Here is a 24,299-nt window from a genome sequence, read left to right on the forward strand (position 1 = left end):
GGCTGTCGCAAATCCCTCGAACAGGTGGTCAATCAGAGATTTCAAACGAACGAGGGAACATGTCGCAATGCAACAGCGCTGTTTTCCCTTGATGAAAGTGAAACCACGAGTTTTCCCACATCTCAACTTTGGCAAAAGTATTCAGAAATAATTGTTTTCAGTGATACAACCTCATTAAATAATATGAATTTTCCATATGGGGTCTTGTATCCTTCTAGCCACAGCGTAAGCCTAATCTAAGCATGCTCAGATGACGTGATAGACCAGGCGCTGTTGCTCACCTGTCCATCATCGTAAAGCCTGATTTGATTGGTCCGCCCGATATAGGGCGAGCATACTTCCACCACAATGAAGCAATGCCAGACCGAACTTCCCGACCTCAAATGTTGTGGGCGGGACTAAGTTCGGAATGGCACCCAGGCATGTGCTTTGGCAATAGCCGCACTAGAATCTGAACAGACTACTGTAGGCCGCAGAGACTCTTTGCATAGATATCAAGAGTGGAATAGGCCTTCTGGATTTCAAACAGAACAATGTAGTGACTCCTACCCTCATCGACAGCTCTGTTGCCAAGGTGACGGCTTTTACTTTTGAAGCCTCTGAGAACAATAAAATGTCCAAAACAGATCCCTATAAACATCTTCTGTGCCGTTTTGTTGACCTTGCAATAGCTCAGCAGGTCATGGATTGTTATGTTTTGCATATTGAATGGTCAGGAAGTGCTTTTAATTGCACAACGCAATGCACAAAATCATTTTGCATGTGGCAAACCTAAGAGTGTAGGCCATGGGTCAGGAGCATTCTTATACAATCAGATAACAGAATGTGTGCGGGTGTGCTTCTGTGCAGACATGCTCTACAGATATGTATTAATTTAGTATTGCAGTACAGGTTTGTAAATTGGTGGGGCCAGGATTAACACAAAATATGAGGTACATACGTGTGTGTTGTAGTATGTAGCACGTGTGGTACTTTGTAGTCTTTGTTGTTTGACATTTAAAGCTCTCTATTGACATGGGGTAGGAGTCACGGTAACAATAATGTTGCTGTTAGGTTCCGGTTTGACATCTCAGTGGTGAAAGTGTTCAGTAATGTACAGAAGCCACTGGGACACCTCTCCCCCATGAGCCTGTTCAAACCAAGGTGACAAATATGCTGAGGAATGTGTGAGACAGCAGAACCATTAGGATACACCTGAGTCAATATGTTTACACACTCTCTTCCTCTCTCACTGTGTCTGTGTGTGTGTGTGTGTGTGTGTGTGTGTGTGTGTCTTTGTGGCTGACATGGAGGAATAGAAAGACAGGGTTTGTGGAAAGTCCCGTGTTGTAGCAGATGTGTCATTTTCAAACTGCTGTTTTGTAGTTTCACAGAATAAAAACACAACTCAGCTGAAGGCGGGGCTGCAACTGTTGTTCAAAAAATTTCTGTGTGATTGTGGTCACCATTGACCCAGTATCCAGTAAGCAGGACACCGCCACATCCCCAATCTGAGCCTTTACGACTGGACATCTGCCAATGAGTTGTGATGCACCTGAATGGGAGCCCAAAGAATCCCCACCCAACGTTTGGGCCATAACGTCAGGGGGCACTAGTTTTCCTGCGGTTGCTGGGCAACAGAATTAGAGCCTGCCGCCACCTGAGAACTGGTAGAAGATGCTGGGCAGAAACGAGCTATATGGCCAGGCTGGGAACATCGTAACCAGATGGGTTTCCCCTCAGCCTTAAACCGATAGCGAGGACCCCGGGTCGGTGCTCTAGATGGCGGTGGGCCAGAAAAGGAGGGGGTGTCCAAGCGCCGTAGGATGCTATCCAATTGAGCCTGTTGTTTTCGAAGGCTCTCTTTTACTTCTGCCAGTTCGTTAGTGGGCTGTACCCTCACTGCACTGGAGGCTGCCTCCAAGTCTTGTATGGCATGCTAACGGAGTGGGCACGGGGTCTAGGGCCACTGGAGTGCTCCCCCTCTTCTACCCAGCGTATAGCTTCACTGCGAACATCCAGGAAAGTGAGGATGGGATGAAGTCGGACTTGAAGCCGCAATTCTCGCTTTAGCATACCATCTCGCACATTCTCCACAAATTGGTCACGCAGGACTACTTCTGGGTGGGCAAAACAAGCTGGATCTCTCCTCTTTACTGCTTCTAGCAGGTGCCAAAGTGCATGGGAATACTCCCTCAACGACTCCCCCTCAAGCTGCCGCCGCTGGAAGAACTGCTTCTGGAGGCTAAGAAGTATTGAAAATATCTGGTCAGGCTCATCCCTTTCAACTACAGGACGAAACTTGATCTCGGCCCTGGCCTCTCCATCTAATAAATGAAAAACAATCAAAGCTTGCTCTGAACGTGACATGAGTCGTGAAGACAGATGTCGACGGGCCTCCTCCACCCAGTCCTCTGCTGTTAGGGAGTCGTGAGACAATTTCCCTGAAAATCTAGGGCATTTACATTCACAAGGTATATAGACATAACGTTCCACCACTCCAGCTGGAGTAGGTGTATGGGGAGCTACAGGTGCAGTTGGTCTAGACAGTGTAGGGGAATTAGGGGTAGAGGGTTGACCTGTTAAGCTGCCTGAAGGACCCACATTATCTGGAGTGGGGGTGGCCATCTTAGTAACCTCTTCCTTGAGCCTACTGTTTTCTGCCTGTAACTGTTGCACAAGCTCGGTTAAGACTCTAAGTTGAGCTGCCATCTCTTCCCCGTCCATACTTAACCCAAGGGTCTGTTGTAAACACAAGGAAAGGGAGAGAGAAAAAATAGGAAGAACGCAACAAACAAAAGTAGACTTACACAGAGTAGGTAAATGCCAGATGGTGGCAATAGGATGTGGCGGGACCTTCTGATGGATGGCTTCCTTCCTGCCGGTTCACCGTTCGTGACACTATGGTCTTCAACCACTGTTTTCCCCCAAAGCTAAAAAACAACCATGCAAAACAAAACACCTAGAACAGTTCAAAAGGACCCTGCTTGCATCGCCAAATGTAACAAGGTGGACCTTAATGCGTTGCAGGTGACCCAAATAAATGGATAGGAACAGAGAGCTTTGGTTAATAATTATTGCTTTTATTTTTCTTTAATTGCTCCAGGAGGAGGAAAGGTAGCCTGACGTAGTCATACTCAATTCTAGTCAGAATTTGAGTCTGATACTGTTCCATTGAGCTGTGATTATGGGGCGTGTTTCAAACGAACCAGGAAAAAAAATGCCTCTGCACTCAATTGGATAGACCTACAACCAATCAGAACAACGGAGTGTGTGACGTATGTTAAGCGACGCATAGTTGATGTCAACAGAACTCAACTGCACGCTGGAAGAAGTAGAAGAAGAAGATGTGAGCGATTTTCGCAGGTGTTGTAAAAATAATGTAAGGATACACGGAGTTCTTCAACACACGAACCTCATTTTTGAGAGAAACAGTAAAGGTGAATGCATATACGATCAAGTTATCCGTTTAGGATTACAACTCCACAACACTGCAAACAAATCGCATCGCATTTGTCGGTCCCGTCAGAACTTTATAACACGGTTGGAACGCGACATGCCCGTGTTTAAAAAATGGACAGAAGACGAAGGAGACCAGCCTGAAGAACCGTGTTCATCTGAGGCATCAGAGAAAAGAGACCGGTAGCCTACTCCTTCCAAGACGCCCCGGACTCTGAAGAAGTTCTGCCCCAATCCGTCAACTCCAACCGGTACAAAAACGCGAAGAAGCATTACAGAGGTAAGCTTGTTAATACATTTCTACTTCTTATGATATGACTATGAGAATAACCTCGATTGCCACGTTTCACATGAGTTAATAGTGAGTCGTGATTATTGTCCAATGTGATAAACACTGTGCATTCCCACACTCCTCATTTCCGTGAAATCTATCTATGATTAAATCATCTAGTCATATTTTGACATGCCTAGTATTCTGGAAGCCAGCCCGAATTTCAGTGTAGTGTGAGCAAATGTTACCAGGATAAACTTGTACCTGATGTGTAAGTTGGCCTCTGTCACTTTGTCAATATGTAGAAACTTCATTTTGTAATGGACTAGCATGTTATCCAACCCCCACTTCTGTGCTCTGCACCTCTGTGGGGGGTGGGTAGTGTTTCTCTGACCTACTCAGCAATTGCATCTGGTGTCACCATATTTAACAGTCTGTATTTTCCAATGTATTGTCAATGCACGTTATACTTATTAGGCTATACTGTAATTCTTCACACTGATGTGTTCACTTATATTTCAGGTTGTCACCCATTTTCCATCCACTTGACCTCCACCTGGAACACCTAAACAATTTTCTCAAATCATTTATGAGAGGATTGGGACCAAACATGTCAGAAATGTCAGCAGCCAGAATCAGTAGGTCCATTGGCATCGTCAAAGAGCTAATGGACAATTAAATAGGACAATAAATGGGCATTCATCATGTGGCCCGAGAACAGGACGTTTTAACACTGGTAAACGTTTTCAGGGAGACACAACTTTCCCAACAAAAATCACCCAGGCAGGTAGTATCATGCATTCCCGAATTTCAAGAGAAACTTATTGGCAAAGCTGAATTACCAGGAGAAAATAATGGACTGGCAAAATGTGCCTTTTTAAATAATTAAGTTAATGTGAAATGTAAATGGTGATGGTAATTTGTAAATATTGTTTTCATAAATGACAATGTAAATAATTGTGTTTTCATATAATAGTTTAGTAGAATCCACATTCTTGAAACCATTTTTGTGTGTTTTCTTATTGGTTGTATGTTCAAAGTTCAGCGTATATCTTCAAACATTACCTATTATGTGTAGATATTAAAAATCTTTATTGACATGTCTTATTGTTTGTCTTTTAAATGCAGAAACATCACCAACCAGTAGAGAAGTATAAACCATTTTAATTTTATTCAAAAATATTAATGTAACAGGTAAAAAAAAGGCATTTGCACAACAACAGGACCCTGAAGCTAAAAATTTGAGCCTGAATTTGAAGCTAGTCTGAGATCTTCAACATTGACAAGCCTGATTCCAAGTTACTTGGTGATGATTGTATCTTATCATCCTCATCCTCGTCATCAAAGTAACCAGTGTAATCCATGTCAACCTGAACACGGTCATCCTGAACAACACCGTCATCAAACAAATTAGTTTGACTCTGTTCGATGTCATCAAAAACCTCATGCATAATTCATAGTATCTCTTTTGCATGTTCCAGCTTGTATGTAGGGAGATTATGGATAATGAAGTCCAGGTCAAATTTCTGTGTGCACTGTTCTAAAACTGATCAATGAGTTCATCTCCAAAACCAGTGCAGGCTGTGTCGACTGTGTAAAGTGGTATGTTTGTATGGTCCTGAAGTAAACTACTCCTGTAAGTTTGTAACAGTTCCCTGATCAGAAGTGTGCCCTCAGGTGTGACTATTCTGTGTTTGTGGTGTGATGAAACCTCCCCTTGAAAGTATTCATATTTGGGGATTAGCTCCCCACAACCTTCAGGTTCACAAGAACAAACAGAATGGCAGTGAGTGCAGCAACACTGTTGTCCTAGATCAACAGATGTGGTGTGTTCCTCAAAATGGCAGTACAAAGCTTTCCGCAGACAACTAGTGACTCCATTAAAGTACCGTCTTAACTGCTAGGTCAAGCTTTGTACTAACATCCCTCACATTCCAGTGTAGGCACTCCAGTGTATGGCCAGGTACTTTAATCAGACCCAGTCTGATGTTTGTTCTGTTTGGGCTCAGGGCCAAAATGATTGGATTGTCCATCTGAAGCTGTTTCATAACCCTGGCTCTGGATTCCCGATCAGCAGAAGCGGTCAATGTCAGCACAGGTGTACCTGGAATATATAGCAGTACAAAAAGCAACCAATAAGTAACAGTAAAAATAAGAAATTATGAGTAGTATCATTTAGTACTTTTTAATGACTGTACTGACATCTAAAAAGAATACATCACTTATAAGGGGTACAGTGACTACCAATATGGGTATGGTGCTTGAGTACATAAAGCAACACCCAAATGCCCTTCTGCCCTTTTGCAGCCTGACCACTGATGGAAATAAAACAGTAACCTACATTAGAATGTTTTAACAGCTAGTTCGCTACAATCACACTAACGTTATGATTGTACCAAGTCTGACTTAGCGAACGTACAACGAGGCTATGTTTACAACATGGGATTCATATCACGACATTGGGAGTTATTTACTAAGTCAGACAGTTAGATTCTCTTACCATTTGTAAGTTAGATGAACTTCGACGATACCCATTACGTTGGCTTGAAAAACATCGGAGCCTAGCATGTCGGAGCCTCCACTTGTTGGTCAACAGCCAGGATTCCGGGCTTCAAAAAAGGATCTGGCAACGACCGCTGGCTATATCCACCTTGCATCACCGTGATGCCCATTTCAGTTGCTTCGGCAAAAAAACATCTTTCTTATCAACCAATGCCTTGATCCCGTTACTCTGTTCCTCTTTTAAAATTAATTCGCTGTCGATATCTTCTAGAACAGACCTGATAGCAGAATCTATATGGCAAGCGATTTTATCATTTACCCGCTAAGTTTGACTATCTGGAATTAACATTGTAGATATCAACAACGTCTTTCTGACTAGTCGCAATTACATTTTGGATAGTTGGAATTGTCATTCAAGATATCTGTAACGTAATTGTGACTAGTCGAAACGTCAGATAGAGATATCTGTAATTTAGTTTTGACTAGGCAAAACTGAATTACAGATATCTGTCATCACGTCATTGAAAACAACATTCAACTCGTCACACATCTTAAATGGCAATTGCAGATATATTTAATTCCGTTTTGACTAGGCAGAATGAAAGGTGAAGATATCTCAAACGTCATTATGACTAGTGCAAATTATTGTGCAAGACGTTGCTCTAGTTCCGTAGCAGAGCCCATCTACTTATTAGACATTCTCTGTCAGCTAATTTCCCCTCCCCAACATAATCGAAGAAAAAGTGGGCTTATTTCCTTATTTCTATGAATGGAAGAAGAATAAGCAGGCTGTAATGTCTTGTTGACATCTAAAATAACTAAAACTCAGGGACACCGTGCAGGTTTATTAGACTCTCACGTTATCAACTGGCTTGATCTCTGTTTCGTAGCCTACATAAATTAGTAGGCCTAGGCTACTAAATGCACCAGCACCATCTACAGTGTTGGCTGTAATCGAAAAAATCATAGCAACATTTAATCATCAATTCTTGCTGCCAGCTCCTGTCTTGCATAGGCTGCAGCATTAAAAAGACGATTAAAAACTCCTTCGCCCTCTGGCTGCTCTGACATGGTGCTAATTACAAAGTTAACAGTTAACAGGTGCTATGTGATTTGATGATTTGAACAACAACACGCTCTTCTCCCGCCTAAAGTGGGATGCGGGCCTAATTTGCATAGCAATACAGATATCTCTAACGTCATTTCGCCTAGTCAAAACTCTAATTCAAGATATTTATAATTACATTTTGACTAGGCAGAATGAAAGTTATAGATATCTCCAATTTCAGATATCTCTAATCAAAACTCATTCAAGATATCTATAACTTGATAATAGATATCTACGGTCCGTGTAACGCTTTGCAGTGCTTTGTTCTATTTGCTCCATCCATCTGATCCAAATAAAAAATGTGTTCAATAATCCAATTTTCAAATTTTTTTTAAATGGTCAGCAAAAAGATAATTGCTGCTATTTTCTAAATGTGTCATTAGTCACGCAAGATAAAGAAAAGTAAACAAAAGTAAAATTCAGTTAATATTGGATTTTTGCCGGTTTTTTTTTACTGTTTTTGTTGGGCTGAACCACGCGTGGGGGCGGGGGAGGGGGGCTGATACATATTGGCGCGGTGTTGGTAATCACATTTTATCAGCGGATGTAGAGATAGAGGGCTATCAAACACAGTTCAGCTTGTATCAAGGCATAAGGTGCCAAGCGATTGATAATGTCAGCTCGAGATCGGAACCTTATGCAGAGGGAGACATTGCTGCGTCCTGACACTTATGAGTAGGCCTACGTGCTAGCCTATGTTCTGGGAGGCTTTGAAGACCTATAGCATTACCAATGGACTTGAGCCCTAGCCTACAGGCCAATGTAGGCTATTTGCTGTTGAAATTAATAAATGGATAAACTGATAAATTAGGCTGTTGTGTCTTCGTTTAGCCTAATGAAACTAGTCTAGCGTAAAGCGTTAAATAAGCAAAAATGCCATGTCAAACAGTGCTTGGGGTAGCCTGTATAGCCCCGGTATAGCCAAGACTGACGTCGATGGCAAAGCATTCTGCTTTGGGGAATTATTTGGTATGGCATGGCCATGGTATTTAATATAGGCTAGGGCCTACTGTAGATATGTTCAACATAGGCTGAAAGTCATGTTTAACGTAACGTAAATCCCAAAATGTTTTAGTTATTAATCTCTAAAGTAATGTCAAAATCACAAACAACTTCAGGCGGCGCTCTCTTCCACCATCTAGCCTGGCCCAGCTAGATGGTGTTCTCCCCCGGTGCTCGTGGTTCAGTCCAACCACAAGGGCAAAAAAGGGAAATTAGAAAATTGACGCATCATTTCAATTTTTAACTTTTGAACAGAAAACCGTAACTGTGCTCAATTGAAAATCAAAATAATCAACAATAACCCATTTACTGTGCCGTCCTAAAGAATGGATAACGGATTTTTAAGCCTATTTTTATATTTTTTCATGTGAGTTCTGCAAATAGAACATAGCACTGCAAAGCGTTACACGGACCATCTACAATCAAATTATGACTATCCCTAACCCCAGTTTGAGATATCTACAACGTCATTTTGACTAGTCAAAATTCCATTTACAGATATCTACAATGTAATTTCGCCTAGTCAAAACTTAATTCAAGATATCTGAAAAGGAACATGTAGATATCTTGAATTGAAGTGAATTAAAGATATCTTTAACTGGAGTTATGACTAGTCAGAATCAAATTGTAGATATCTCTAACTGGAATTACAGATATCTACAATTCAATTGCAGATATCCGTAATTCACATAGTGGATATCTGCAACTGAATTGTAGATATCCGTAATGATAAACCCCATAGAAATGAATGGCAAATGTGGCGTCATTTGTCCTAGGAAGAATGTCTTTGTGGATATCTGAAATGACAATTATGGATAGGAAGAATTCAATTGCGGATATCTAAAATGTTCGTTTTGACTAGGCAAAACTGAATTACAGATATCTGCAATACATATCCAGTCTAGCGGGAAAATGTTAAAATCGCTTGCCATAGAATCTACACATCTCAATTCTCCAGCGGCAGCCATCGTTGTTGTAAACGAATTCAACCCAAGCGCTCTTTGGTGACGTGGTTGATTACGTTACTGTTGAGCATCTGTCCATCATCGTATAAAGCCCGCCCTGACAATTTGATTGGCCCGCCAGCATTTGGGCGAGCATACTCGCGCCACTATTGATCAATGCCATACCGAACTTCCCGACCTCAAACGTTGTGGGCGGGACTAAGTTCGGAATGGCACCCAGGCTACCAAACTTACTCCTATGTACACCAAACTTACTCCAAACTTACCAAAATTACTCCAGATATACACTTAGCAGTATTCTGAAGATAATTACAGAGGGATTTGTTAATAAATCATTCCTGGCCTGATTTATGTGACATTTTAATCAAAAATATATGGCAAAAATTGATTTTTTAAGGCTATGGACAGTATATTCTGATTTCCTAGGTAATGAAAGCAGATATCCTGAAATCCCTCTGTAATTTTATTTTTATCTTGTATGCAAACAAAATGAAAACTTAATTTTGTACCTGGCTTTATCATATGTTCAGATCTATCTACCGAAAATATATGCAAATTTGCGCATATTTAATGAGAATGCCTAATTTGCATAATTAAACATTCGAATTTCAAAAACTTGTAATACATTTTTTGTTCATACTTGTGTAAGTAATCAACTGAGGAAGTTTCATGGTGATGTCCATTATTTAAAATGTTTACCCTATTCACCTGTAGTGTCTCGCCTTAAACACAATAGAAAATGGGTAAATTGATATAACAGACAGACTAGGGCTGCAGCTATCGATTCCTTTTGAAAGAGTCCTGCTAGGGGTCAGGGAACTATAACAAAACTAAATAAAGCAAGGGCAAAACACGGCAGACAATGGTGGATAAATTTACCGATGCTCAGTCACAAAAAACTATCGGCCAAGCGAAAAATCAGTGCAACCATCCAAAAATACAAAAAAGACTGAAAAACACAGCGCTGTAACCTTAACCCCGACTGGGCGAAACCCTGGACCCTACTTACCTACCCCACAAAAATAAACTAAGCCTCAAATATCTTCGAAAGCTTACCAATTGAAAACTCACAAGGAGTCTCCCCCCGGATTTGCTTTCCAAAAACCCACTACCAAATCAAAGAAATAATCAAAAAGCTAACTTACCAGCGTTTCTCAGTTACAGAGCGCCTGCAAAACAGAGTTAGAAGCACTGGAAAAAGCGGACGAATGCACATTCAAAACTACGAAAAAGGCCTATTCAAAAGTGGCTGAGCCCCCCAAAAAGTTTGTCAAAAATCAGGTTAAAAAAATCGGACGAGCCCTCATTTTGTTATGTCCCCTGATAGGGGTCAGGGAACCCCTGGTTTATTGTGATTTCAATTTTGACCTAAATTATGGTTATTGTTTCATTATTGAGCAGCACAGCAACGAAAATGGCAACAGCACAGCTGAGGTTTTTCCAGTAAAAAACAATAGCTGTTGTGTTTATTATTGATATTCTCCTTAATGTAGTCTTGTCAATGTCATTGTTTTTTTTTATATTATTGATTGAATGGACATGATTATTTATTATTGCTTTTTCCCTCATTTTCATTGCTTATTTTATTAGGCTATTGATTGAATCAACATTGTTGTTTATTATTGCTATTCTGCTTATTATAGTTTGACCGACATTCTAATCTGTTCCCTGTTAAATTTTTAAATATTATGTTGTTTTTGTATTTGTGTGCCGCTTCGGACAAAGGCGTCTGCAAAATCCCATAACCATAACATAGTAAATGTAGGGAACAAACAGGGATATACATTTTGATTAAATGAGGGATTGATGAAGCAGTGGATTTCAGTATGTAATGTTTGAGTAGTAGGCTAGTTAGATCCATCTGCTCATATATCGTGTTCCTGATGACAAACTTAACATGACTGAGACCAAAGTGAACTTCAGCTAAGAACCAAATTATAGATTACATGTTAGGGTGATGATGGTGAAGGTTTTACTGTGTACCTGTGTTGGAGCTGTAAACTGGACAGGGTCTGGAATGTGAGTGGGGCTGAACATTGCCTGTGGAACAGATAATCATGGAGGGAGCATTAGTTTATAGACAATTTGAGGACCCTACAATCAATACATAATATGACAAATATTAGACCATGTTGTGATCTAGGCTACTGTGCAATGTGAATGTAGAGGATGTTTTTGTGAATGTACCGAGTCAAACTTTCGGTTAAAAGCATAATTATGTCCGAAGCGCCACTTTTAAGCTTCTCTGAGTTGTCGTTTTCGGGTGAGATGGCCTTTTGAATGCACTACTATTTTAATACATGATCGCATCAAATCGCTATTTTAAAAACACTAAGAAGGCTGGACACAACATGAAACTTTGATCGAAGTCCAAACCCTTACTTTTTAGTAAACTAAGTGTACACTAACATGTTTTCATTGCTCGAGTTCATGTGTAGAGACTGCTGATACTTCGATCAAAGTTTCAAGTTGTGTCAGCCTTCCTAGTGTTTTAAAAATAGCGATTTTGACACGATCATGTATCAAAATAGTAGTGCATTCAAAAGGCCATCTCATCCGAAAATGACAACTCAGAGAAGCTTAAAAGTGGCGCTTCGTACATAATTATGGTTTTAAACGACAGTTTGATTCAGGTAGCTACTAGTGCTACATTCACAAAAACACCCTAGGATGCATTTTGGCTGAAGTTCTGCTTTAGTTTAAATTGAACGTAAATGCCAAATATGTAACCTCTGGTCCATCAGATTCAAAAGAACGGCCGAACTTCACCTCTGCTATGACTCTCCCTGCAATGGCCAGCGAAGTGGCAAGCTAATTATGCGAACGTTAACGCTAGCTACCTACCTAACGTTTGCTGAAAACACATCCCGTTAAAGGACTTTCTAACCACAACAGACGTCATAGAATACAATATCTGATTAAAAACACTTCTACAATGAGTTTACTTATGTGTTATCCTCTAAGTTAGCCATAGATATATACAGTATGTAAGTTAGCAGCTAACGTAGTGCTAACCAGATAGCTTGAGAAACATCTTGTGTAACGTTAGCTAACCGTTAATGTTAACCTTAACATTACTATCTCCAAAAAGTTGGCCTACACCGGATTGGTCTATGCATTCTACCACATATATCATATTGTAGCGTCGGCGCAAAAAGACAGTGTTAGCGTTCTCCTGCGCAGGGCATCCTGGGACACGACAGCGAACATTTGGGTGTTTGTCTGTATTTCTCCTTAGTTTTGAGTGTAAAGTTAGCGTCTTTATTGTAACATGTTTCCCTTTTAGTTCTCCCTCGTGTGTGATCCTTTTTGTGTGGGAGGCTGCGTCCTCCCCTGTATGTGTAGTGTGTGTGTCTACTTGACCTGCCCTGTGTGCATTGTGTTTTGTGTCTTGGTCTATGTCTCTGCTCTCGTTCTCAGCAAAAAAACCTTTTGATAGGACAACTGTGTGTGTCGCTATGAAATCGTTACAATATCATATCATATCATATATCATCTTATCAATTGTGGTATACGGATTTTACACAAGCTCAACATACCTTCGCGCTTACCCTGCCGGCTTGTCACTTGATGTGGACCAACGGTTGCGTATCTAGGCAGCCAGCAGCACTTTTGGGGAAAAAAAAAAAAAGCGGGATCGGCAAAATGGTTCCTCACCGTTCCTCCGCCGATCTACGGAGTGCGCATGCATGTTGGAGCGCTGTAGACTCATCCCGCCGATGGTTTACCCACCTAAACTGACAAGTTGTATTTGGCGTGCAGGGGGAAAAAACCCTTCCGACACTTTGCCCCTGGTACCCTCCAATTGCCGACGTCGGTAAGACCGAACGTGCTGTCTGGGACCATGTTTTTCGTTTTGATTAGCAGCTGTACTGGATTCTGGACACAGTTTTCTGTGAATATCTCGAGAACCGTAGGCAGGGATGGGCACAAATACATATCAAAATGTATTTCCAAATAAAATACCAAATACCCACCTTAAAAAATATCAAAATAAGCTACAATACAGCAGCCAAAAAATGTATACAAATAAAATACTGTATTTTTGTATTTTCAAAATACTACAAAATACTTCTTTCTATAAGCCTTTTTCATCTATCCCTTCACTTACAATACCTGGAAAAACATCTGAGACTTCTTCCATTATCAGTCAACAGATTAGATATGCTGACCCCTCATGTTAGACATCCCAATATAAACCTCTGCCAGGGTCGGCACCAGAGAGCAACGGGTGGGGGGAAATGAGCACTGACAGGGGGGGCACCTCACCTCACTTTTATTAGTTATTTTTCCAAAATTGCCATATAATAAAGAGCATCCTTCGAGCCTTTTGGATAACTGAAACAATATGATCATGGGAGAAAACACTGAAAGAACATAGCGGTCATAGTCTACTGTTTTTGAGTTTGGAAATGTACTGTTTTGCAGCGACAGGCTATGAATGCCGACTCCACAACTGTTGCATTTCCCAGTTGGTGTAATAGATTGCCCACTATGAATCAGTGACAATAACTCAAAGACAAACAATCCAAATGGATGACTTATTTAGAAATTTAAACTAGCATTTTAACTTTTTAAGTTATTTAACACCATCACTATCACACTTCAATCAATCAATCAATCAAAATGTATTTGTATAGCACTTTACAACAACCAGTAGGCGTCCAGAGTGCTTCACATCAGAAGCTAAGGATAAAAACAGCATATCAACCAGTAGGCGTCCAGAGTGCTTCACATCAGAAGCTAAGGATAAAAACAGCATATCAACCAGTAGGCGTCCAGAGTGCTTCACATCAGAAGCTAAGGATAAAAACAGCATATCAAGCAGTAAAAAGATTGACATGTAGACTTAAATAAAATAAATAGAATTGTCACACCACTACTGCGTATTAAAAGCCATTCTAAACAAATGAGTCTTTAGTTTAGACTTGAAAAGACCAACGTCTGTAATTATCCGAATATCAGGGGGTAGCTTATTCCAGAGTTTCGGGGCAGCAAACGCAAAAGCCTGCTCACCCCACCGTTTACACCTGGACCTTGGGACCTCTAACACCAATTGGTTAGAAGACCGCAAAGACCGGTTGTGCTCACGCAGGGTCAACATCTCGGATAAGTATTCTGGGGCCAGGCCATTAAGGGCATTAAAAACAAACAATAAAATCTTAAACTCTATTCTAAAACGCACAGGGAGCCAATGTAGTGTGTAAAGAACAGGAGTGACATGTTTGCGTCTAAGTGTGTTTGTTAAAAAGCGGGCAGCAGCATTTTGCACAAGTTCCAGAATCTTGAACTAATAAAAGCATGAATCACCTGTTCTAAATTATGCCTGTTAAGGAAGTGCTTAACTTTAGCCACTTATGGTGAGTTTCATCACAGTTGAATAATTTTGTAAACACCTGAAACTGGTATGTGCACAACCTCTATCAATGTAAATACATAAAAAAAAAATCAGGTTGTCACATTAATACCATCCAATCAGTTAAGCCAAATATAGCTGCAAGCAGCAATGTGGGGGCCAAGCAGTTGAGCAGGAGTTGTCATGGCAACCCAATGTTGCTACATTATACACACACCCAATTAACCACCCGTCCCACACACACACATATACAAAGATAAACTTCCTCTCCCACACACCCCAATAACCCCCCATACATATGCATACCTCAAACATCACCAAATGTATTGTGCATAGTCAGGTTGTAGTCACAAGTCCACATACCAAGTTTGGTGTCGATACGAGAAAGTGTTGATAATTATAGCACCCCTAGTGGTCAAAAGTCACCACATTTATTGTGCGTCCTCAGGTTGTAGTCACGAGTCCATATACCAAGTTTGGTGTTGATACGAGAAAGTGTTGCAAATTATAGCACCCCTAGTGGTCAAAGGTCGCTAAAATTATTGTATGTCCTCAGGATGTGGTCCCGAGTCAATGAGCCAAGTTTGGTTTCGATACGTGAAAGCATTGCAGAAATATGAGCCCACTTCCTGTGATTATAGCGCCACATAGTGGTCAAAATTTACCACATTTCTTGAGTGTCCTCCTGATTGAGTCCTGAACCTATATACCTAGTTTGGTTTTGATATGTGAAAGCATTGCTGAGATATCACTTCACTTCCTGTTTGGCGGCTTCGCCGCCAAACTTGATTGGTTGTCACGGGCAACAGGTTTTGAATATGGTTCCAGAAAGCAATGCATTTATGAGACATGGTCTGACGATCATCTGCGTCAAGTTTCGTGAAAATCGGAGAAACTTTGTGACCTTTGATGCCTTTTAAGTGTTTTTGATGACATCCAATATGGCGGTTGGATCATTTATGTTGACGTCACATGTTGGCATGTGGCGGCCTAAGGACCTCTCAAGGTATTAACAGATATCACTAATATGCTTTAATTCCAAACACATGACCCGTTACAGGCTAAAACGTAATTTTGGTAATTATAGCGCCACCTATAGGTCAAAAGTCACCAAATTTATTGAGCCTCCTCCTAATTGGGTCCTGAGACCCTGTACTGAGTTTGGTGTTGATACGCGAAAGCCTTGCTGAGATCACTTCAATTCCTGTTTGGCGGCTTCGCCGCCAAACTTGATTGGTCACGACGGGCGATGGGTTTTGAATATGGCTCCGAAAAGCAATAACATTTGTGAGTCATAGTCTGAAGATCATCTGCGTCAAGTTTCGTGAAAATCGGACAAACTTTGCGAACTTTGATGCCTTTTAGGTGTTTTTGATTAAATCCAATATGGCAGCCTGATCAATTACGTTTACCCCATAAATTGACATCTGCGTTGAGTTCGGTCTCATCCAAGGATTCCAAATATACCTTAATGTTCAAAATGTGGTGTACCATTCAAACGTTATGTGCATAGATGTAATAAAAAATTTGAAATGTTGGTGGCGCTAGAGCACTCAAAGTGCAGACTTGAAACTTTGATAAATTAAAGATATGACTGAACCGAATCAATGTGCCGAATATCCCAACTTTTTACTGTATGGTTTAATGGCAAATTAGCGTTTCGTTATAATAATAATAATAATAAGAATACGTAGAATCACTATGGGTTGCCTCGCAGCTTCGCTGCTTGGCCCCCAATTAGAAGCCAATAATTATGACATTATCAATCATTTCTTATTTAAAATGTGCAAAATTGGAAATGTCCTTGTTTGAGGTATCTTGTCAAGTTACCATAGCACTGAAATATTTCACATGTCAGAGAAAACAGAAAAAAGAAAGGAAAATAGCAACTCAAGTGTTGCGATATAAGCTTGTGCTGTCCTTGTGTGAGCAAAGAGGTGTGTGTAGCCTTAGCAGAGCTGCACGATATTAGGAAAACATGTGATATGCGATAACATTATTGAGTACTGCGATAACGATATAACTTAAAAATAAAAATTAAGGGAACACTTTATTATTAGGGCCCGAGCACCGAAGGGCGCAAGGCCCTATTGTTTTTGTAAGGATTATTATTAGGGCCCGAGCACTGAAGGGCGCAAGGCCCTATTGTTTTTGTAAGGATTATTTATTAGGGCCCGAGCACCGAAGGGCGCAAGGCCCTATTGTTTTTGTAAGGATTATTATTATTAGGGCCCGAGCACCGAAGGGCGCAAGGCCCTATTGTTTTTGTAAGGATTATTAGGGCCCGAGCACCGAAGGGCGCAAGGCCCTATTGTTTTTGTAAGGATTATTATTATTATTATTATTATTATTATTATTATTATTATTAGGGCCCGAGCACCGAAGGGCGCAAGGCCCTATTGTTTTTGTAAGGATTATTATTATTATTATTATTATTATTATATTAACTTTGTCTCAGAGCGTTTTCCTTTTTTGAGGTGGTTAACATGGTCGAAAACTCTTGAAATTTGGCACACATATCAGGTGTCACGCAAAGCAGTTAGGTACAAGAGCTTGGCCCTGGGCGTGGCCCAGGGACTCAGTAGCGCCCCCTTAGGTGATTGAGGCAGTGGTTGGCACATACTTTCAGCTAGACGCATCAAATTCAGTAGGTGTGTGTATCTCCCCAAGATGAACAACTTTCGTATGTACAATGCATTAGCCACGCCCAACAGGAAGTGAGGTATTTGGGATTTTGTGCGGACTAAAATGTGATTAATTGTGATGCCAGAAGACGTTCTTCCCATCAGTGAAAACGCATGAAATTTGGCACACACGTCAAGAGGTACCATGAATACACAGGGGAAAAGCCTTGGCACTGGGCTTGGCCCAGGAACTCCATAGCGCCCCCTTATGTCACTGTGACTTGTGGTTGGCATATTGTTTTAGATACACACACCAAATTTGGTGGGTGTGTGTAACTCCCAAAAACAATCAACTTTTGTATTAACATGCCATTAGCCACGCCCACAGGAAGTGAGGTAATTGGGATTTTGTGCATTGTGGACATGATCGATCCGATTCATGTGAAAGTTGGTATACATGATGCCAATATGCTTCTGATTCTAAATTGTGAAGCTTTGTTTGATATGTTGTAATTTGACGAAATGGCGACACTATGAATTTTAATACCCTTCCACGTTAACAATAATTGTGTCTTAATTCACCATGCATGGCTTGAAATGTTTTAAATTTCACAGGTCTTTGAATACCATGGTAGTGATGATATTCACATGCCCATAATGTATATTTGGCATAGCGCCACCACCTGGCAACAGAAAGAATGGCAATTACATTGATGTTACATGATCAATTTTAACATACTCCTCCTAGACGGTTTGTCGGATTCATGTGAAATTTGGCTAACATTATGCCAAGATGTTGCTGATGTTAAATTGCGAAGGGATTTTTGATATGTTGTAATATGTCATGATTTTAATATCTCACCATATAAACTGGAAATGTGTCATATAATCACAGTGCATTGAATGAATGGTCTGAAACTTCTCAGGTTAATAGATATTATGATAATGATGATATCCAGACACCCAATGGGCCTGCCTGACATAGCGCCACCACCTGGCCAAGCAGGAAATGTGCCAGAAATGGACAATGCCTTAAGTGATTGATCTGAAACTTTATAAAATATTGGATATCATTATTGTGATGATATTCACGCATATAATTCACATGCCTAGCATAGCGCCACCATCTGGCCAAACAGGAAATATGCCAGAAATGCTCTATGCTTTGAATGAATGGTCTGAAACTTCTCAGGTTAATAGATATTATAATTATGATGATATCCAGAGACCCTATGGGCCTGCCTGGCATAGCGCCACCACCTGGCCAAGCAGGAAAATGTGCCAGAAATTGGTAATGCCTTTATTGGTTGATCTGAAACTTTACAAAATATTGGATATCATTATTGTGATGATATTCACATGTGTAATTCACATGCCTAATATAGCGCCACCATCTGGCCAAAAAGTGTATCAAAAATGTTCTTTGCTTAAAATGAATAATCTGAAATTTCTCAGGTTAATATATATTATGATTATGATGACACACAATGGGCCTGCCTTGCATATTGCCCCACCTGGCCAAGCAAGTAAATGTGCCAGAAAATAACATGCAAAAACAAATAACACACACATCAAATATGTACATTTTACAAATGCACCACATCGGTGCTTTGTTGGATTCTGAAATGTAATGGGTTGCGGCCCGCAGGTGCTCGGGCCCGCCATTGCCGCTTGCGGCTATATTTAGGGCCCGAGCACCCGAAGGGCGCAAGGCCCTATTGTTTTTGTAAGGATTATTATTAGGGCCCGAGCACCGAAGGGCGCAAGGCCCTATTGTTTTTGTAAGGATTATTATTATTATTATTTTTAGGGCCCGAGCACCGAAGGGCGCAAGGCCCTATTGTTTTTGTAAGGATTATTATTATTATTATTATTATTATATTAACTTTGTCTCAGAGCGTTTTCCTTTTTTGAGGTGGTTAACATGGTCGAAAACTCTTGAAATTTGGCACACATATCAGGTGTCACGCAAAGCAGTTAGGTACAAGAGCTTGGCCCTGGGCGTGGCCCAGGCACTCAGTAGCGCCCCCTTAGGTGATTGAGGCAGTGGTTGGCACATACTTTCAGCTAGACGCATCAAATTCGGTAGGTGTGTGTATCTCCCCAAGATGAACAACTTTCGTATGTACAATGCATTAGCCACGCCCAACAGGAAGTGAGGTATTTGGGATTTTGTGCGGACTAAAATGTGATGAATTGTGATGCCAGAAGACGTTCTTCCCATCGGTGAAAACGCATGAAATTTGGCACACACGTCAAGAGGTACCATGAATACACAGGGGGAAAGCCTTGGCACTGGGCTTGGCCCAGGAACTCCATAGCGCCCCCTTATGTCACTGTGACTTGTGGTTGGCATATAGTTTTAGATACACACACCAAATTTGGTGGGTGTGTGTAACTCCCAAAAACAATCAACTTTTGTATTAACATGCCATTAGCCACGCCCACAGGAAGTAAGGTAATTGGGATTTTGTGCATTGTGGACATGATCAATTTTAACGTACTCCTCCTAGACGATTGATCCGATTCATGTGAAAGTTGGTATACATGATGCCAATATGCTTCTGATTCTAAATTGTGAAGCTTTTTTTGATATGTTGTAATTTGACGAAATGGCGAAACTATGAATTTTAATACCCTTTCACGTTAACAATAAATGTGTCTTAATTCACCATGCATGGCTTGAAATGTTTTAAATTTCACAGGTCTTTGAATACCATGGTAGTGATGATATTCACATGCCCATAATGTATATTTGGCATAGCGCCACCACCTGGCAACAGAAAGAATGGCAATTACATTGATGTTACATGATCAATTTTAACATACTCCTCCTAGACGGTTTGTCGGATTCATGTGAAATTTGGCTAACATTATGCCAAGATGTTGCTGATGTTAAATTGCGAAGGGATTTTTGATATGTTGTAATATGTCATGATTTTAATATCTCACCATATAAACTGGAAATGTGTCATATAATCACAGTGCATTGAATGAATGGTCTGAAACTTCTCAGGTTAATAGATATTATGATTATGATGATATCCAGACACCCAATGGGCCTGCCTGACATAGCGCCACCACCTGGCCAAGTAGGAAATGTGCCAGAAATGGACAATGCCTTAAGTGATTGATCTGAAACTTTATAAAATATTGGATATCATTATTGTGATGATATTCACACATATAATTCACATGCCTAGCATAGCGCCACCATCTGGCCAAACAGGAAATATGCCAGAAATGCTCTATGCTTTGAATGAATGGTCTGAAACTTCTCAGGTTAATAGATATTATGATTATGATGATATCCAGACACCCAATGGGCCTGCCTGACATAGCGCCACCACCTGGCCAAGTAGGAAATGTGCCAGAAATGGACAATGCCTTAAGTGATTGATCTGAAACTTTATAAAATATTGGATATCATTATTGTGATGATATTCACACATATAATTCACATGCCTAGCATAGCGCCACCATCTGGCCAAACAGGAAATATGCCAGAAATGCTCTATGCTTTGAATGAATGGTCTGAAACTTCTCAGGTTAATAGATATTATAATTATGATGATATCCAGACACCCTATGGGCCTGCCTGGCATAGCGCCACCACCTGGCCAAGCAGGAAAATGTGCCAGAAATTGGTAATGCCTTTATTGGTTGATCTGAAACTTTACAAAATATTGGATATCATTATTGTGATGATATTCACATGTGTAATTCACATGCCTAATATAGCGCCACCATCTGGCCAAAAAGTGTATAAAAAATGTTCTTTGCTTAAAATGGATAATCTGAAATTTCTCAGGTTAATATATATTATGATTATGATGACACACAATGGGCCTGCCTTGCATATTGCCCCACCTGGCCAAGCAAGTAAATATGCCAGAAAATAACATGCAAAAACAAATAACACAAACATCAAATATGTACATTTTACAAATGCACCACGTCGGTGCTTTGTTGAATTCTGAAATGTCATGGGTTGTGGCCCGCAGGTGCTCGGGCCCGCCATTGCCGCTTGCGGCTATATTTCTATATTATTATTGTTATTCTACTTTTTTGCTTTCCTGTTTTTGAGGTGGTTAACATGGTCGAAAACTCTTGAAATTTGGCACACACGTCAGGTGTCACGCATCGCAGTTAGGTACAAGAGCTTGACCCTGGGCGTGGCCCAGGGACTCGCTAGCGCCCCCTTAGGTGACTGATCCCGTGGTTGGCAAATATTTAGAGGTGGTTAACATAATCGAAAAGTCTTGAAATTTGGCACACACATCAGGTGTCACACAAAGCAGCTAGGTAAAAAAGCTTGGCCCCGGGTATGGCCCATAGACTCGGTGGCGCCCCCTTACGTCCCCTTAGATGACAGATCCCGTGGTGGGCATATACTTTCAGTTACAAACACCAAATTTGGTAAGTGTGTGTATCTCCCCAAGATGAACAACTTTCGTATGTACAATGCATTAGCCACGCCCACAAGAAGTGAGGTAATTGAGAATTTGTGCGTTGTGGACATGATCAATTTTAACATACTCCTCCTAGACGGTTGATCCGATTCATGTCAAAGTTGGTATACATGACGCCGAGATGTTCCTGATTCGAAATTGTGAAGCCTTTTTTTGATATGTTGTAATTTGACAAAATTGCGAAATTGTTAATTTTAATACCGTTCCACACAAACAATAAATGTGTCATAATTAACCATGCATGGCTTGAAATGTTTTAAATTTCACAGGTCATTAAAGACCATGTTAATGATAATATTCACATGCCCATAATGCATGTTTGGCATAGCGCCACCAACTGGCAACAGAAAGAATGGCAATTATGCTGATTTCACATGATCAATTTGAACATACTCCTCCTAGACGGTTTGTCAGATTCATTTGAAATTTGGCAAACATTATGCCAAGATGTCGCTGATGTTAAATTGTGAAGGGATTTTTGATATGTTATATATTTGATATGATTTTAATATCTCACCACATAAAGAGGATATGTGTCATAAATCACAGTTCATTGAATGAATGGTCTGAAACTTCTCAGGTTAATAGATATTATGATTATGTTGATATCCAGACATTCAATGGGCCTGCCTGGCACAGCGCCACCACCTGGCCAAGTAGGAAATGTGCCAGAAATGGACAATGCCTTAAGTGATTGATCGATCTGAAACTTTATAACATATCAGATATCATTATTGTGATGATATTCACATTCGTAATTCACAGGCCTAGCATAGCGCCACCATCTGGCCAAGCAGGAAATGTGCCAGAAATGCTCTATGCTTTGAATAAATGGTCTGAAACTTCTCATGTTAATAGATATTATGATTATGATGATATCCAGACACCCAATGGGCCTGCCTGGCATAGCGCCACCACCTGGTCAAGCAGGAAATGTGCCAGAAATGGACAATGCCTTAAGTGATTGATCTGAAAGTTTACAAAAAAGTTGGATATCATTATTGTGATGATATTCACATGTGTAATTTCCATGCCTAACATAGCGCCACCATCTGGCCAACCAAAAAGTGTATCAGAAATGTTCTTTGCTTAAAATGAATGGTCTGAAATTTCTCAGGTTAATATATATTATGATTATGATGACAACCAATGGGCCTGCCTTGCATTGCGCCCCCACCTGGCCAAGCAAGTACATGTGGCAGAAAATAAAATACAAAAAACAAATAGCACACGCATCAAATATGTACATTTCACACACGCACCACGTCGGTGCTTTGTTGGATTCCGACATGTCACGGGTTGCGGCCTGCAGGTGCTCGGGCCCGCCATTGCCGCTTGCGGCTATATTGTTGATGTTGGTTTTAGTATGAGTAATTGCGTTTACCTTGTCATGTATGTGTTAGCTGGTATAGTCTTTCTTTATGTTGTACCTCATGTGTTTACCCCGTGTATTGTATGTGACTACCCTGTTTGTGTATCGTGCTTGTTTAATTGACCTCCTTTGTGTTGCCTGTGTAATGACGTTCGTGTGTTTTGGTGCGTAATCAATAAACCCATTCTGAGACAACTTTGCAGTTTGTTACAATATCTGGCTCTTGTGACGACCGGCTGTGTATGGCATAGTGTTTTTTGTTATATTGTCTGTTTATCGGGGTTTTTAATGTTTTTATGTCCGTGCATCATCTTCCTCTTTGTTTTTACGTTATAACGATATAAGACACTGCTGCTTTTTGATCACAGAAGGCTTAAGATACAGCAAACTTCAGATTGGAGTTGCATAGTTACGGAATGCGAAAGGATGCCGCTTTTGTTTTTGTATCAAGCTACTGCAACTTCCATGCCTGATATAGAACTCCTGGCCGTGTCACTCCGTCCTTTTCATCTACCAAGAGAGTTTCCCCAACTATCTTCTATTCTTGTTTATATTTACCCCAAAGCTAATGCGAACACTGCCTCTGATGCCATCATGAACACTGTGAATAGACTGGAGCTGATTTCACCTGACTCACCCACATTTATTTTGGGAGATTTTAACCACTGCCCTATAGACAAATCATTGAAAAAATTCCAGCAATACATCACATGTGCCACACATTTTGACAGAGTTCTTGATAAGTGCTATGGTTCTATATCAGGGGCTTATAAATCTCTACCCCTCCCTCCTCTGGGAACTGCTGATCATAAGTCTATCCTCCTTGCACCTGAGCAAAGTATTGATGAACTAAGGGCATGTTTTGAGTGTACATCTTGGGACATATTTTTACAACCTCATCTCACCCTAAATGAGCAGGCTGACAGTGTTTCATTTTATATATCTTTTTGTGTAGATAATATCATCCCCACGAAAGAAATCACCATCTTTCCCAATAATAAACCCTGGGTCACTAAAGAACTTAAAGCTATCCTGAACAAAAAGAAACGACTGTTCTACACTGGATCTATGTTGGAGAAAAAACAAGTCAACAGAGAGGTGAAGCAGGCCATCAAAAAAGCTAAAGCAGCATATAAAAGCAAGATCGAAGAGAAATTCACACAAGGTAATCTCCACAAGGCCTGGCGGG

At 40.6% G+C, this 24,299-nt stretch overlaps 1 long non-coding RNA gene across 1 annotated transcript; it reads left to right on the forward strand.

The window, feature by feature from the left end:
- The first annotated feature begins 3,253 nt into the window (after window positions 1-3,253).
- On the forward strand, window positions 3,254-4,812 carry LOC143124682 (uncharacterized). The gene is made up of 2 exons (XR_012987063.1): window positions 3,254-3,718; window positions 4,232-4,812. It is a non-coding gene; the product is annotated as an uncharacterized LOC143124682 (long non-coding RNA).
- Window positions 4,813-24,299: the final 19,487 nt, after the last annotated feature.

Source organism: Alosa pseudoharengus, unplaced genomic scaffold, assembly GCF_046254945.1.
Source record: "Alosa pseudoharengus isolate Yale_2024_CS ecotype anadromous, Long Island Sound unplaced genomic scaffold, YU_APseudo_1.1 YU_APseudo_1.1_scf_15, whole genome shotgun sequence".
NCBI classification, from domain to species: domain Eukaryota; kingdom Metazoa; phylum Chordata; class Actinopteri; order Clupeiformes; family Clupeidae; genus Alosa; species Alosa pseudoharengus.